We start from the raw sequence: 18,381 nt of genomic DNA on the forward strand, positions 1-18,381 counted from the left end.
GTTTTACGCAATTACTGGGCTCTGCCACCCTAACAAACCCTATTTCTAGGGTTATGGGAGAAGTGGACTGGTTAGATTGAGATTATATCATCTATTAGTCCTAAGGCTTTCCTGTAGAATAGGCCTTACTTCTCTTGTCCTTTCGTACTGGGAGAAGTAATTATAATAGATAGAAACCGACCTGGATTGCTCCGGTCTGAACTCAGATCACGTAGGACTTTAATCGTTGAACAAACGAACCATTAATAGCTGCTGCACCATTAGGATGTCCTGATCCAACATCGAGGTCGTAAACCCTATTGTTGATATGGACTCTCAAATAGGATTGCGCTGTTATCCCTAGGGTAACTTGTTCCGTTGATCAAATTATTGGATCAATTAATGATAGGACGCTTCGACTGGTTTGTCTTAGATTAAATCACTCGGAGGTTATTTTATTCTCCGAGGTCACCCCAACCTAAATTGCTAACCCAGTAATAAGATTATGTTAGGCCTAGTTGGCATATTGATTGGTTATTGTGGGTTAGTTAATTGAAGCTCCATAGGGTCTTCTCGTCTTATTGGCATATTCCCGCCTCTTCACGGGAAGGTCAATTTCACTGATTGGAAGTAAGAGACAGTTAAACCCTCGTGTGGCCATTCATACAAGTCCCTATTTAGAGAACAAATGATTATGCTACCTTTGCACGGTCAGGATACCGCGGCCGTTAAACTAGTGTCACTGGGCAGGCAGTGCCTCCAATACTAGATATGCTGGAGGTGATGTTTTTGGTAAACAGGCGGGGTTTGAGTTTGCCGAGTTCCTTTTACTTCTTTTAATCTTTCCTTATTGCATGCCTGTGTTGGACTAACAATTGGTTTGATAAGAATGTTTATTAGTGATTTATCTTTATCTTGTTGTTAACTATCAGTGGGTATTCGTTAACTGTTATAAGCTTATGCAAGGAGAAGTGTTTCTTGTTACTCATACTAGCATTATTGCTTCTATTGTAAAATAGATTAGCCCAGTAGTGTGTTAGGAGTTGTATACGATTATAGAGATTAAGGTGGTTGTATTGTTGAGCTTGAACGCTTTCTTAATTGGTGGCTGCTCTTAGGCCTACTATGGTTTTATTTAATTTTACTCTCTAAGCAAGGTTGTATCCTTATTCTAAAAAGCTGTACCTTTTTAGACTATATTTTAAATTTACATTACAATTTAGGGGTTATTAGGTAAATTTAAAGTTGAACTGAGATTCTGTTCTGGGCAACCAGCTATCACCAGGCTCGTTAGGCTTTTCACCTCTACCTACAAATCTTCTCACTATTTTGCGACATAGATGAGTGTATCCCTGTGGATTGTTCGTAGGTAGCTCGTCTGGTTTCGGGGGATTTAGCTTAAGATCTCTTTGCTGAATTATTCTAGCTAGCTCATTATGCAAAAGGTATAAGGTGTAATCTTTGCTGTTTATTACTTTGAATTTTTCTTTCATCGTTCCCTTGCGGTACTTTCTCTATAGCTCCAAGTAGAATTTCTATCTCCTATACTGTAATAATGTGATTAAATGTTTTGATTTATGTGACTGTGATAATTGAGTTAGTGATAAGTTGGGCTAGTATTGGTTCAAAGTGGTCATTAATATATGAAATCTTCTGGGTGTAAGCCAGATGCTTTAATTAAGCTACACTTTGATTTACCCAAGCACACTTTCCAGTATGCTTACCTTGTTACGACTTGTCTCCTCTTGCTTTAGGTTTACTTTTATTATGTAATATTTGGGTGTGTTGCTTGAGGAGGGTGACGGGCGGTGTGTGCGTGCTTCATGGCCCTATTCAATTAAGCTCTCTATTCTTAATTTACTACTAAATCCACCTTTAGTTTTTAGTTTTCATAAAGACTTTCGTGAGTATGTTCTTGGTTAGAAAATGTAGCCCATTTCTTCCCACTTCATGGGTTACACCTTGACCTAACTTTTTTATGTAATATTATTGTGCTTACTTTTCTTCCCTTTAAGGGTTTGCTGAAGATGGCGGTATATAGACTGATTAAGCTAGAAGTGGTGAGGTCTATCGGGGTTTATCGATTATAGAACAGGCTCCTCTAGAGGGATGTAAAGCACCGCCAAGTCCTTTGAGTTTTAAGCTATTGCTAGTAGTTCTCTGGCAGATAATTTTGTTGTGATAATTATTTGTGTTTAGGGCTGAGCATAGTGGGGTATCTAATCCCAGTTTGGGTCTCAGCTATCGTGTTGATGGAGGTAATAAAGTCACTTTCGTGGTTTATCTTGTATTAACAGTAGCTTTTTACAGCCTTGTTAAATTTTAACTTTAGTATAATATAATCCTTAACACGTTTTACGCCGTTTGCCTATTGATTCGGGCTAATCGTATGACCGCGGTGGCTGGCACGAAATTTACCAGCTCTTTATTAACATGGCTTAGTCAAACTTTCGTTCATGGCTTAATTTTTATCACTGCTGTATCCCGTGGGGGTGTGGTTGAGCAAGGCGTTATGAGCTACTAATTTAGTGTGCTTGATACCCGCTCCTTTTAATCAGCATATAGATTTAGAGGGCATTCTCACTGGGGTGTAGAGACTTGCATGTGTAATTCTGTTAATAATCAATAGGAAGGCTAGGACCAAACCTTTGTGTTTATGGAGTCTTGTGACTCTTCTAGGCATTTTCAGTGCCTTGCTTTATTTAATAAGCTACATTAACGGGGAGAGGTGAGAAAAAGGTATTTTAAGTTTTGTAAGAAGTGTTAAGGGTTATAAATACATCTATAGATAGTCTTCTAGATAGGAATTCTTCAATGGGTTAATTGGTGTCAGTATTAGTGACTTCTAATATGTGTTGCATGTGCTTAGTTCTGTTTTTGGGGTTTGGCAGAGCGATTATAAGTATTTGTATACTCTTGAAGTTACGGGGGGTAAGGGGGGTTTGACAAAGGTTAATTCTTATCTGTTGGATACGTGTATACGTACCGTGTGCGTACGTGTGCGTACGTGTGCGTACGTGTGCGTACGTGTGCGTACGTGTGCGTACGTGTGCGTACGTGTGCACGGGGGTGGATATATGTGTATATGTCCTGTGACCATTGACTGAATAACACCTCATGACTGTGCGATGCGGATAAATGATGAAGAATAAGCCCAGCTACAAATTATTTGACTGCTACGAGGCCATACTTGGCCATAGCTGAGTGATACCAAGTTCTCCCCCCCCAAAAAATAAAAATACCAAATGTATGACACCACAGTTATGTGTGATCATGGGCTGATTAGTCATTAGTCCATCGAGATGTCCCATTTGAGAGGTTAGTAGGATTGGGTTGAGGATTGATATGGCCCTGAAGTAAGAACCAGATGCCAGGTATAGTTTCACGATAGAAACCCCCACGTTTGATGGGCCCGGAGCGAGAAGAGGTGTACGTTCAGGCAAGGGTTGATGGTTTCTCGAGGCATGGTGATAAAGCTCGTGATCTAAGTGAAGTGGATACATGTAAAATCAATCATACTATGTACATGCTTATATGCATGGGGCAAACCAGTAATGCACGAAGTACATGGGGGGGGGGGAAAGAAGGAGGGGAGAAATACATACCGGGCAAGCACATTAGATATTGTTAAATATATGAATAGAAAATTATGGTGAGAAAATCAGGGAATAGTTTAGTTAGAATATCAGCTTTGGGTGCTGATGGCGGGGCTGTTGCTTCTTCCTTGAGTCTTAGGGAGATAGGATTCTCCATTTTTGGTTTACAAGACCAAAGTAATTATTATACTACAAAGACTCTTCATTTTAATATGTTATTTTCGATAATGCTGGTAATAGGTATGAGGACTAGAAGAATCATGAAGTAGAGAATTGAGGCTCGTTGGCCGATAATGATGAATGGGTGTTCTACTGGTTGGCCGCCGATTCAGGTTAGAGTAAGGAGGTCAGCTACTAGTAGTCAGAATAAGCATTGACTTAGTGGGCGGAATATTATGCTTCGTTGTTTTGAGGTATGAAGTAGGGGGATGATGGCTAGGATTAGAATGGAGAAGATTAGGGCTAGTACTCCTCCTAATTTGTTGGGGATAGATCGCAGAATAGCATATGCGAACAGGAAGTATCACTCGGGTTTAATGTGGGGAGGTGTGTTGAGGGGATTGGCGGGGATGTAGTTGTCTGGGTCTCCTAATAGGTCAGGTGAGAATAGTACTAATAGTATTAGTATTAGAATAAGGAGTAGGGCGCCTAGGATGTCTTTGATGGTGTAGTAAGGATGAAATGGGATTTTGTCAGAGTCAGATGGAATTCCGGAGGGGTTGTTAGATCCTGTTTCGTGGAGGAATAGTAGGTGGACTGCTGCTAGGGCTGAAATGATGAATGGTAGGATGAAGTGGAAAGCGAAGAATCGTGTTAGGGTAGCTTTGTCTACTGAGAATCCGCCTCAGATTCATTCTACAAGATTAGTTCCGATATATGGGATAGCAGACAGTAAATTGGTAATTACGGTTGCACCCCAAAATGATATTTGTCCCCATGGTAAAACGTAACCTATGAATGCAGTTGCTATGACTGCGAACAATAAGATAATGCCGATGTTTCATGTATCGGTGAATATATAAGATCCATAATATAAACCACGCCCCACGTGCAGGAACAGGCAGATGAAGAATATGGAAGCTCCGTTTGCGTGTATGTATCGGATAATTCAGCCATAGTTGACGTCTCGACAGATATGGGTGACTGATGAAAAGGCTGTGGCTGTGTCTGATGTATAGTGTATGGCTAAAAATAAACCTGTAAGAATCTGGATAATTAGGCAGATTCCGAGAAGGGAGCCGAAGTTTCATCATGCTGAAATGTTTGATGGGGCGGGTAGGTCAATGAATGAGTTGTTGATGATTTTGGTTAGTGGGTGGGTTTTGCGAATGTTGGTCATTAATGTTCTTATAGTTGAAATACAACAGTGATTTTTCATGTCACTAGTCATGGTTAGATTCCATGTAGGAATAATGATGACATACATTGTATTCATTCTAAGTGTTATTTTTGTAGTTAGTTTTGTAGGGTTTTCTTCAAAACCCTCTCCTATCTACGGCGGGTTGGTTTTAATTATTAGTGGGGCTATTGGTTGTGGAATTGTGTTGTGTTTTGGAGGGTCTTTTTTAGGTTTAATAGTGTTTTTAATTTATTTGGGGGGAATGTTAGTTGTTTTTGGATATACTACAGCTATAGCTACGGAGCAGTATCCTGAGGTTTGGGTTTCTAATAAGGCTGTTTTAGGTGCCTTTATTGTTGGCTTGTTATCTGAGTTATTGACTGCTTGTTATATTTTAAAAGGTGATGATGTTGAGGTTGAAGTTGTATTGAAGTTTAATGGGGCGGGTGATTGAGTTATTTATGATACAGGTGATTCAGGTTTTTTCAGTGAAGAAGCTATAGGAATTGCGGCTCTGTATAGTTATGGGACTTGACTTGTAATTGTTACGGGATGGTCTCTTTTTATTGGAGTATTAGTGATTATGGAGGTTACTCGTGGAAATAAAGTGTTAGCAGGCTGAGGGCTAGTGTTAATATGAACGATATAAAGTATAGTTTGATTAGGCCTTTCTGGCTTGAGATGGTTATTGATGATTTTATTTGGAAATGGGAGATGGATTTTGGTAGAATTTTTTCTAGTCAAGTTATATCTAGAAGTGTTGATGCTGATTTTTGGCTTATTAGCAGATTTGTCTTGGGCATTAGGCGGTGAATGATGGTAGGGAAATAACCCAACATGTTTGAGAATTTAAATAGGTTGGTTGGATATTTGAATTTTAGGCTTTGCATTGTAAGGTTTAGTTCTAGTGCCAGGATGAAACCCAGAATAGTTACAGCAAGAGCCGTTATTTTAAGATAATGAGGCATAGTTATCTGTGGGGTGGTAGTGGGTGTAAGGTTGTGGGAAATTAAGAATCCTGCGAAAATACTCCCAAATAGTAAGCGTTTAATAGAGTTGATTAGGAGTGGATTATTCTCGTTGATTGTAATAATAGGGTTGAAGCGGGGTTGTCCTAGTAGTGCAAAGAATATGATTCGAGTACTGTAGGCTGCTGTTATGGAAGTGGCAACGAGGGTTAGTAGAAGGGCTCAGGCGTTGGTACACGACGTGTTGGCGGTCTCAATGATTAGGTCTTTGGAATAAAATCCTGTTAAGAAGGGTATTCCTGTAAGTGCTAGGCTTCCGACAATTAGTGAGGTTGTGGTGAATGGTAATGCTTTAAATAACCCTCCTATTTTTCGGATGTCTTGTTCATCGTTTAGGTTGTGGATGATTGATCCAGAGCATATGAATAGTATGGCCTTGAAGAATGCGTGGGTGCAGATATGGAGGAATGCTAGGTAGGGTTGGTTGATTCCGATGGTTACTATTATTAATCCGAGTTGACTTGAGGTGGAAAAGGCAAAGATTTTTTTGATGTCATTTTGTGTTAGAGCACAGATTGCTGTAAATAGGGTTGTAATTGCTCCTAGGCATAGTGTGATGGTTTGGATCGTTTTATTATACTCTATGAGGGGGTGGAATCGGATTAGTAGAAATACCCCTGCTACGACTATTGTACTTGAGTGTAGTAGGGCTGATACAGGGGTTGGTCCTTCTATGGCTGAGGGCATACGACCCCAAATGATTATCTAATGCATGCCACTCGACTGTAAATCAATTATACAGCCTACCCTGAATACGAATGCCCTGTCTGGCACAGCCTGAGACAAGACATCCCAAACGACACCTAGACAGCTGGCTCCAACCTGGACACAAGGGACCCGCTATGGCTGTAGTTCGTCATCTCTTCCCAACCTTGGTTTTCAGGCTTCAGAACCTAGACCTTATCTCCAATCACTGCCCAGGGGTGAACGTGATGCAGAAATTAGAATTCCTCCTTCCCCATGGCCAGAAACCTTGTGATTGGCATGTTGTCCAACGTTCAATGTGGGAAAACCTGCATTGTCGGAAAGGCCACGCCAGTGCTTGAGGGCCGCTTAGGGCACAGACATGCATTGTGACCTGTAGCGTGAGTCCCGTATTAAAGTAACGCCTCTCAGTGGCTGGACCAAGATACTGCATATGGGGCTTGTCATATCCATAGGCACCCAGGCTTAACCAGAGAGCGAGTATTCCAGTTGTCAGTACCCACTGCTATGCTCCAGAATCCCTCTACTGGGGGGACACATGAAGCAAAAAACAGGACTCTTCCCTTCCCACAGAATGACCCCAAACTCTTGGGAGCTGGACAAACTACCAGAGAGGGAGACTTCTACGACCCATGAGGCAACTCCTACATTAAACGGCCATTGTGGACAAAATATCCAGAGACAAAAGACTGAGCGACTGCCTCCTTCTCACATTCTTTCATATCCAGATGAGCTCCCCTCACGGACTGTAGATCAGGCCTGCCATAACCTCGGCCCCAAACCTGAGCTGAGTTTGGGTTTTTGGATGTCTGTCTGCACAGCCGTGGCCCACACCGCCTCCAGGCTGGGGTCTCTGGAGCCACACCACAGAACTGTGCCTGCTCTCTCCTAAGAAACTACCCGTTCCATTGACCACAACTCTACAAAATAGTAGAAACCTCAAGGTCCCCAAGGACATCCCACTACCGCAAGCCACACTGGACAAACAGGGGCCTCATGACACTAGCTGAGCAACTACTACCTCCATGAAGACACACAGACTGATATCCGCAGAGACAGAAGATTGAACCAGACAGAGCCCTAGGCCCTATTATGAACTCTTGCTTTGGTGTCCAGGTATCACTCCTCAGATGCCTGGGTTCGAAGACCAGCATATGGGGCTATCCTGAGGCACCAGACAGAACACCTCTCATCTCCACATGGAAAGCTTCCTTGTTGGAGTTGTGTCAAACCCTTCGGGTTGGAGAATCCTGCAGCGTCCCTTAGCTACTGCCACATTCCAAGGTCTCCATAGCCACCAACCCACATTATGACTCATCCTCAGGAAAATCCATTTAAACTCAGCCTGCTGGGTAGCTCACCCAAGAGCCTGCAGATTGAGCGTGCCTTGTCTCGACCAGGCAATGGGATGGTGAGTTGTCGTTTCTCGGCATCCATGCTTAGGCCCCTGGTCTCGAGTCTTTCTGTGTGGGGCATCCTGGAACCATCCAATAGTACTCGACTGTCCTGAAGAAGGAAACTTTGAAGTTTGGAGCAGCTCACAACTCCCAGCGTAGGGAAACCTCCATGGCCTCATGACGCCCCCACCCCCTTCAGGAAGGGGCCGTCATGGACACAAACTCCAGCTTGAGGCAACATCTGATACTCGCCCTGACCTCAGATGCAGGAGATCTCGATTCAGCCTCTACACAGTGGGCCCAAACCTCATGCTACCTTGTGTTTTCAGACTTCCTTCCTCACACTCCTGGCAAACATGTCCTCAAGACTTGGAAATCTGGAACCAAAATGCAGCCCTATGCTGGCCTCCAGAAGAAAAACGTTGCTCTATGGGGATCTCCATAAACCCCAAATGAGGATCAACCTGCTCGGTTCTCGACCTCACCCCAATTGGATTGTTCGGGTTGTCCATTCATCCCTCCCCAGAGCTCTGCTTTGGAATCCCTCTTTTGGTGGGACACCTGAGGTAACAAAACTAAAAGGACTCCTCCCATCCTTCAGATTGACCCCAAACAATTGGGATTGGACCAAATTCACAGAGAGGAAGTCTCGTCCATGGCCCATGAGGCCTTCCCGCGATTCTACAGCCATCGTTGACAACAAATCCAGAGACAAAAGTCTGAGCAAGCGCCTCACACTCGCTCTTTTGTCGTATCCCGAAGAGTTCTCCTCACGGTCTGTAGATCGGGCCTGCCATATTTACTTACCAAACCTAAGCCGAGTTTGTGTTTCAACTTCTGTCCCCACATTCATGGACCTCAGACCCTTCAGGCTGGGGCCCCTGGAGCCAAACATCAGGACTGTGCCTGTCCATACCACGGGAATTCTGCCCGTTAAATTGTCGACAACCGTACAAATTAGGAAAAACCACCAAGGTCCCCAAGGACATCCCAATAATGTAGGCCTCCCAGGACAAACAAGGGTCATCTGAAACCAGCTGAGCATCTACCTCTACTCAGCGTAGATGGATGTCCCCAGAGAAGAAGATTGAATCAGACAGGCCCCTAGGCCTGAATCAGATTCATTGCTTTCGTTTACAGGTATCTCTCCTCAGAGGCCTGGTTTCCAATATTAGCATATGGGGATATCATGAGGCAGCAATCAGAACAAATCTCTTCTCCACATGGGAAAATTATCCTATGAAGATGTCTCAAATCCTCCAGTTAGGAGAATCCTTCAGGGCCTGTGTGCCACTGCCCCATTACAAGGTCTCCATAGACACAAAAACACATTAGGACCCATCTACAGGAGAGTCCATTTCAACTGAGCGTATTCGGTTGCTCCGCGAGATCCAGCAAATCTAACTTGTCTTGTTGCTAGGAGACAATTGGAATGTGAGGTGGCCTACCCCGCCATCCATCCTTAAAACCCTGCTCGGAATCGTTGGCCTGGAGCCAAGCAACAGGTCTCAATTGTCCTGCAGAAGAATCTTTGCAGTTGGGAGCTTCTCAGAACTCCGATCGTGAGAGAACCCCCATGGTCACATGATCCCCCCCTTCAAAAGGGGCCATCAGGGAAATAAGGTCCAACCTGAGCGATCGTTGATCCTCACCCTGACTTCAGATGCACGAGATCTCGGTTCAGGACTGTAGATTGTGCCTGCCATGTCCTCACCCAGAAACCTAAGCTTTGCTTGTGTCCTCAGACTTCTGTACACAGACTACTGGCTCACAAGCCCTCCAGTTTGGCAATCCAGAACTACAATGCAGCACTTTACCTGCCCTGCAGAAGAAATACATTGCCCTCTGGGCTACCTAGAATCCCCAAATGAAGATCAGCCTGCAGGACACTTGGCTATACCCAAAATATATAGGATGACCGGGGCAATAATGCCCTTTCTGACACAGCCTGAGCCTGGACCTCCTGGGCCCACACAGACAGCTGGCTACAAACTGAGAACTTCAGACCCCCCATGGCCTTTGGTCGTTATCCCTTCCCAACCTCAGTATTCAGGCTTCAGAACCTAGACCTTATCTCCAGTCACTGCCCAGGTTTGAAAATGTTGCAGAAATCAGAACTCCTTCCCGATGGCAGGAAAACTTGTGGTTGGCTTGTTGTCCAACGTTCAGTGTAGTGGAAACCAGTGTGTCCCTTGAGGCCCCGCCATTGCTCGTGGTCAAGATAGGTAGCAAACACACATTGTGACCCTCAGCCTTATCCCAGTCCTCAGGTAAGGCCTTCAGTGGCTGGATGAAGAGACAGGATATTGGGCTTGCCATGCCCCTAGGTCCCAATTTTTAACCATAGTTCGTGTTGTCCCTTCACTCTTCCCCAGGCTATACTTTGGAATTCCTCTTTTGGTGGGACACCTGAGGTAACAACCCTGAAAGGAGTACTCCATCCAACAGATTGACGAAAAACAATTGGGATCGGGCCAAATCCACAGAGAGCAAGATTCGTCCATGGCCCATGAGGCCTCCTCGACATTCCACGGCCACCGCTGATACAAAATCCAGAGACAAATGCCTGAGCAAGCGCCTCAGACTCGCACTATCTTCATATCCTAAAGATGTCTTCTCATGGTTTGTAGATCGGGCCTGCCATACCTACGTCCCCAAACATAAGCTGAGTTTGTGTTTTCAGACTTCTGTCCTCAAAGTCCTGGGCCACACACCATCCAGGCTGGGGAACCTGGAGCCACACATTAGGACTGTGCCTACCCAATCCATGGGAATTCTGCCCATTCCATTGTCCAAAATCGTACAAATTTGGAGAACCCTCCAAAGTCCCTGAGGCCATCCCAATAGTATAGGTCGCCCGGGACAAAAAAGTTCAGTCTGACACCAGCTGAGCATCTACCTCCACTCATACCCTAGAAGGATGTCCCCAGAGAAGAAGATTGAACCAGACAGGACCCTAGGCCAAATTCGGATCCATTGCTTTGGTTTACAGGCATGTCTCCACAAAACCCTGGATTCCAATAACAGCATTGGGGTTTTCCTGAGGCACCCATCAGAACAAACCTCGTCTCCACAATGAAACTTGTGCATGGGTGCTATGTCAAAAGCTTAGGAAAATACTTCAGGGTCCCAGTGCCACCGCCCCATTCCAAGGCCCTCATGGACACAAACACACATTAGACCCATCCTCAGGAAAGTCCATTTCAACTCAGCCTCCTCGGTTGCTCCCTCAGATACAGCAGATCTAACCTGTCTTGTTGCGTGGAGAAAATTGGAATGCGTGGTGGGCTACCCAGCCATCCATCCTTAGAACCCTGCTCGGAAACGCTGTCCTGGAGCCAACCAACATGTCTCAATTGTCCTGCAGTAGAATCTTTGCATTTGGGAACTTCTCACAACTCCCATCGTGGGTAAACCCCCATGGCCTCGTGATCCACCCCCCTTTCAAGAAGGGGCCATCAGGGACAGAATGTCCAACCTGAGCGATTGTCTGATCCTCGCCCTGACTTCAGGTGCATGAGATATCGATTCAGGCCTGTAGATTGTGCCTGCCATACCAACACCCAGAATCCTAGGCCTAGCTTGGGTTCTCAGACATCCGTCCTCAGACTCCTGGCCCACAGTCCCTCCAGTTTGGCAATCCAAACTACAATGCAGCACTCTGCCTGCCCTCCAGAAGAAAAACATTGCCCTCTGGGGCAACCCAGAAACCCCAAATGAGGATCAAGATGCACGCCATTCAGCTGTACCCCAAATATATAGGCTGACCTGGGCACTAATGCCGTTTCTGACACAGCTGAGCCTGGACCTCCTGGTCCCACCCAGACAGCTGGCTGCAAACTGAGCACATCGGACCCACCATGGCCTTAGAACGTCATCTCATCTCAACCTCGATTTTCAGGCTTCAGAACCTAGACCTTATCTCCAATCACGGCACGGGTTTGAAAATGATACAGAAATCAGAACTCTTTCCCCATGGCAAGAAACCTTGTGGTTGGCATGTTGTCCAAGGTTCAGTGTAGTTGAAACCAGTGTGGCCCATGAGGCCCCGCCCATGCTTGCGGGCCACATTGGTCACAAACACACATTGTGACCCTCAGCCTGTGCCCAGTCCTCGGGCAAGGCCTCTCAGTGGCTGGATGGAGAGACAGCATATTGGGCTTGCCATTCCCCTAGGCCCCAATTTTTAACCATAGTTCGGGTTGTCCCTTCACTCTTCCCCAGGGCTCTGCTTTGGAATTCATCCTTTGGTGGGACACCTGAGTTAACAAACCTGAAAGGAGTCTTCCCATCCCACAGATTGACGAAAAACAATTGGGATCGGACCAAATCCACAGAGAGCAAGATGCGTCCATGGCCCATGAGGCCTCCCCGACATTCCACGGCCATCGCTGATACAAAATCCAGAGACAAAAGCCTGAGCATTCGCCTCAGACTCGCTCATTCTTCATATCCTGAGAAGTTCTTCAGATTAGAAGCTACACGACACTCGAATGCACCCAAAATATATAGTCTAACCTGGGCACTAATGCACTGTCGGACAACCTGAGCCCGGACCTTGTGACCAACACACAGACAGCTGACCGCACACTGAGCACATCAGACCCGCCATGGCCTTAGGTCATCATCTCTTCCCTACCTCAGTTTTCAGCCTTCAGAACCTAGAGCTTATCTCCAATCACTGTCCAGGGGTGACTGTGATGCAGAAATCAGAACTCTTCCTTACCCATGGAAAGAAACCTTGTGGTTGGTATGTTGTCCAACGTTCAGTGTAGGAGAAACCAGAATTCACCCTGAGGCCCCGCCCATCATTGAGTGCGACGAGGGCATAAACACGCATTGTGACCCTCACCGTGAGTCCTGTCCTCTAGTACGTCCTCAGTGGCTGGACCATTAGATGTCATAATGGGCATGACATGTCCCTAGGCCCCAATTTTTAACCAAATTTCTGGTTGTCCAGTCGCCCCTCCCCAGGGCTCTACTCTGGAATCCCTCATTTGGTGGGACACCTGAGGTTGAAAAACAAAACAAAACCAATCAACAACAACAGAACAAGGGACTTCTTCCATCCCACAGAATGACCCCAAACTCTTTGGATGTGGCCAAACCCCCAGAGAGTAAGACTCGTCCATTACCCATGAAGTCACCCGGAAATTTCACGACCATGTGTGACACGATATTCACAGACAAAAACTTGAGCAAGAGCCTCACACTCGCCCTTTTTTCATATCCCGAAGAGTTCTCCTCATGGTCTGTTGTTCAGTCCTGCCATACCTATGACCTGAAACATAAGCTGAGTTTGTGTTTTCAGACAACTGTCCAAACAGCCCTGGCATACACACCCTACATGCTCAGGCCCCTGGAGCCAAACCTGATGACTGTGCTTGCCCTCTCCAATGGAATTGTATGTGCCCATTCCAATGGCCGCAACCCTAATAATAGGATAAACCTCCAAAGTCCCTGAGGCCATCCCAATAGTGGTGGCTTCCCAGGACAAACAGGGGCAATCTGGGCCCATCTGAGAACCTACCGTCACTCAGACCCTTAGACTGATATCCCCAGGGGTAAAAAGGAACGAACAGGCCACTAGTCACCTGACGGATCCATTGCTTTGGTTTCCAGGCATCTCTCCTCACAGGCCTGGATTTCAATAACAGAATATGGCTATTTCTTGACTCACCCATCAGAACAAATCTCATCTACACATGGGAAACTTGCTCAATGGAGCTGTGTGAAAGCCTCTCTTTAGGAGAACCCTTCAGGGCCCCATTGCCACCGCTTCATTCCAAGGTCTCCTTAGACACAAAATCATATTAGGACATATCCACGGGAGAGTCCATTTCAATTCAGCCTCCTCGGTTGCTCCCCCTTATCCAGCAGATCTAACCTGTCTTGTTGCTTGGAGACAATTGGAATGCGAGGTGGCCTACCCAGCCATCCATCCTTAGAACCCTGCTCGGAATCGTTGTCCTGGAGCCAACCAACAGTTCTCAATTGCCCTGCAGAAGAATCTTTGCAGTTGGGATCTTCTCACAACTGCCATCGTGGGAAAACACCCATTGCCTCGTGATCCACAAACCCTTTAATAAGGGGCCATCAGGGACAGAATGTCCAACCTGAGCGATCGTCTGATCCTCGCCCTGACTTCAGATGCACGAGACCTCGATTCAGGTCTGTAGATTGTGCCTGCCATATCCTCACCCAGACACCTAGGCCTAGCTTGGTTTCTCAGACTTCCGTCCTCAGACTACTGGCCCACAAGCCCTCCAGTTTGGCAATCCAGAACTACATGCAGCACTCTGCCTGCCCACTAGAAGAAAAACATTGCCCTCTGGTGCTACCCAGAAACCACAAAAGAGGATCAACCTACACGCCATTTTGCTGTACCCCAAATATAAGGGCTGTCCAGGGCACTAATGCCCTTTCTGACACAGCCTGAGCCTGGACCTCCTGGCCCCACCCAGACAGCTGGCTACACACTGAGCACATCGGACCCTCCATGGCCTTAGGTCATCATCTCTTCTCAACCTCGGTTTTCAGGCTTCAGAACCTAGACCTTATCTCCAATCACGTCACGGGTTTGAAAATGATGCAGAAATCAGAACTCTTTCCCCATGGCAAGAAACCTTGTGGTTGGCATGTTGTTCAAGGTTCACTGTAGTTGAAGCCAGTGTGGCCCATGAGGCCCCGCCCATGCTTGCGGGCCACATTGGTCACCAACACACATTATGACCCTCAGCCTGAGCCCAGACCTCAGGTAAGGCCTCTCAGTGGCTGGATGGAGAGACAGCATATTGGGCTTGCAATTCCCCTAAGCCCCTATTTTTAACCGTAGTTCGGATTGTCCCTTCACTCTTCCCCAGGGCTCTGCTTTGGAATTCCTCTTTTGGTGGGACACCTGAGGTAACAAACCTGAAAGGAGTCCTCCCATCCCACAGATTGACGAAAAACAATTGTGATCGGGCCAAATACACAGAGAGCAAGATGCATCCATGGCCCAAGAGGCCTCCCCAACATTCCACGGCCAATGCTGATACAAAATCCAGAGACAAAAGCCTGAGCACGCGCCTCAGACTCGCTCATTCTTCATATCCTGAAGAGTTCTTCAAATAAGAACCTACACTGCACTCGAATGCACCCAAAATATATCGTCTAACCTGGGCACTAATGCAGTGTCTGACGACCTGAGCCTGACCTCGTGACCAAAACACAGACAGCTGACCGCACACTGAGCACATCAGACCCGCCATGGCCTTAGGTCATCATCTCTTCCCTACCTCAGTTTTCAGCCTTCAGAACCTAGACCTTATTTCCAGTCACTGCCCAGGGGTGACTGTGATGCAGAAATCAGAACTCTTCCTTACCCATGGCAAGAAACCTTGTGGTTGGCATGTTGTCCAACGTTCAGTGTAGGAGAAACCAGCATTCACCCTGAGGCCACGCCCAGTCTTGAGTGCGACGAGGGCATAAACACACATTGTGATCCTCAGCGTGAGTCCTGTCCTCTAGTACGTCCTCTCAGTGGCTGGACCATTAGATGTCATAATGGGCTTGACATGTCCCTAGGCTCCAATTTTTAACCAGATTTCTGGTTATCCAGTCGCCCCCGCCCAGGGCTCTACTCTGGAATCCCTCATTTTGTTTGACAACTGAGTTTGAAAATCAAAAGAAAACCAATCAACAACAACAGAACAACGGACTTCTTCCATCCCACAGAATGACCCCAAACTCTTTGGAGGAGGCCAAACCCCCAGGGAGTAAGACACGTCCATTTCCCATGAAGTCACCCGGAAATTTCACGACCATGACTGACACGATATCCAGAAAGAAAAACTTGAGCAAGAGACTCACACTCGCCCTTTTTTCATATCCCAAAATGTTCTCCTCATGGTCTGTAGATCAGTACTGCCATACCTATGACCCGAAACATAAGCCGAGTTTGTGTGTTCAGACAACTGTCCAAAGAGCCCTGGCCTACACACCCTACAGGCTCTGGCCCCTGGAGCCAAACCTAACGACTGTGCTTGCCCTCTCCAAGGGAATTGTATGTTCCCATTCACATGGCCACAACCCTACTAATAGGATAAGCCTCCAAAATCCCTGAGGCAATCCCAATATTTGTGGCTTCCAAGGACAAACAAGGGCAATCTGGGCCCATCTGAGCACCTACTGTCACTCAGAGCCGAAGACTGATGTGCCCAGAGGTAAAAAGGAACGAACATGCCCCTAGGCACCTATCGGATCCATTGCTTTGGTTTCCAGGCATCTCTCCTCAGAGGCCTGGGTTTCAATAACAGCATATGGCTTTTACATGACTCACCCATCAAAACAAATCTCATCTACACATGGGCAACTTGCACGATGGAGCTACGTGAAAGCCTTCTTTAGGAGAACCCTTCAGGGCCCCAGTGCCACTGCTTCATTCCAAGGTCTCCATAGACACAAAATCATATTAGGACACATCCACGGGAGAGTCCATTTAAACTCAGCCTCCTCCGTAGCTCCCCCAGATCCAGCAGATCTAACCTGTCTTGTTGCTTGGAGACAATTGGAATGCGAGGTGGGCTACCCAGCCATTCATCCTTAGAACCCTGCACGGAATCCTTGTCCTGGAGCCAACCAACAGGTTTCAATTGTCCTGCAGAAGAATCTTTGCAGTGGGAGTTTCTCACAACTCCCATCGTTGGAAAACCCCCATGGCCTCGTGATCCACCCCCGCCCTTCAAGAAGGGGCCATCAGGGACAGAATGTCCATCCTGAGCGATCGTCTGATCCTCGCCCTGACTTCAGATGTACGAGATCTCGATTCAGGTCTGTAGATTGTGCCTGCCATATCCTCACCCAGAAACCTAGGCCTAGCTTGGGTTCTCAAACTTCCGTCCTCAGAGTGCTGGCCCTCAAGCCCTGCAGTTTGGCAATCCAGAACTACAATGCAGCACTCTGCCTACCCTCCAGAAGAAAAACATTGCCCTCTGGGGCTACCCTGAAACCCCAAATGAGGAGCAACCTGAACGCCATTCGGCTGTACCCCAAATATATAGGCTGACCTGGGCACTAATGCCCTTTCAGAGACAGCCTGATCCTGGAACTCCTGGCCCCACCCAGACAGCTGGCGGCACTCTGAGCACATCGGACCAGCCATGGCCTTAGGTCGTCATCTCTTCTCAACCTCGGTTTTCAGGATTCAGAACCTAGACCTTATCTCCAATCACGGCCCGGGGTTGAAAATGATGCAGAAATCAGAACTCTTTCCCCATGGCAAGAAACCTTGTGGATGGCATGTGGTCCAAGGTTTAGTGTAGTTGAAACCAGTGTTGCCCATGAGGACCGGCCCATCCTTGCGGGCCTCATTGGTCACAAACACACATTGTGACCCTCAGCCTGAGCCCAGTCCTCAGGTAAGGCCTCTCAGTGGCTGGATGGAGAGACAGCATATTGGGCTTGCCATGCCCCTAGGCCTCAATTTTTAACCATAGTTCAGGTTGTCCCTTCACTCTTCCACAGGACTCTGCTTTGGAATTCCTCTTTTGTGGGACACCTGAGGTAACAAACCTGAAAGGAGTCCTCCCATCCCACAGATTGACGGAAAACAATTGGGATCGGGCCAAGTCCACAGAGAGCAAGATTCGTCCTTGGCCCATGAGGCCTCCCCAACATTCCACGGCCATCGCTGATACAAAATCCAGAGACAAAAGCCTGAGCATGCGCCTCAGACTCGCTCATTCTTCATATCCTGAAGAGTTCTTCAGATAAGAACGTACACGGCACTCGAATGAACCCAAAATATAGTCTAACCTGGGCACTAATGCACTGTCTGACAATCTGAGCCCGGAACTCGTGACCAAAACCTAGACAGCTGACCGCACACTGAGCACATCAGACCCGCCTTGGCCTTAGTCATGATCTGTTCCCTTCCTCAATTTTCAGGCTTCAGAACCATAGACCTTATCTCCAATCACTGCCCAGGGGTGACTGTGATGCAGAAATCAGAACTCTTCCTTACCCATGGCAAGTAACCTTCTGGTGGGCAAGTTGTGCAACGTTCAGTGTAGGAGAAACCAGCATTCAGCCTGAGGCCCCGCCCATTCTTGAGTGCGACGAGGGCATAAACATGCATGGTGACCCTCAGCGTGAGTCCTGTCCTCTAGGACGTCCTCTCAGTGGCTGGACCATTAGATGTCATAATGGGCTTGACATGTCCCTAGGCCCCAATTTTTAACCAGATATCTGGTTGTCCAGTCGCCCCGCCCAGGGCTCTACTCTGGAATCCCTCATTTGGTGGGACACAGAGGTTGAAAAACAAAACAAAACAAATCAACAACAACAGAACAACGGAT

General features: G+C 46.8%; 2 pseudogenes; both read right to left on the reverse strand.

Annotated features, from left to right (window-relative positions):
* Window positions 1-3,777: 3,777 nt before the first annotated feature.
* Window positions 3,778-5,010, reverse strand: LOC123389906 (annotated as a pseudogene).
* Window positions 4,914-6,629, reverse strand: LOC123389907 (annotated as a pseudogene).
* Between the last annotated feature and the right edge of the window lie 11,752 nt (window positions 6,630-18,381).

This window comes from Mustela putorius, unplaced genomic scaffold (assembly GCF_011764305.1).
Source record: "Mustela putorius furo isolate JIRA1106 unplaced genomic scaffold, ASM1176430v1.1 tig00004135_pilon_pilon_pilon, whole genome shotgun sequence".
NCBI lineage: Eukaryota > Metazoa > Chordata > Mammalia > Carnivora > Mustelidae > Mustela > Mustela putorius.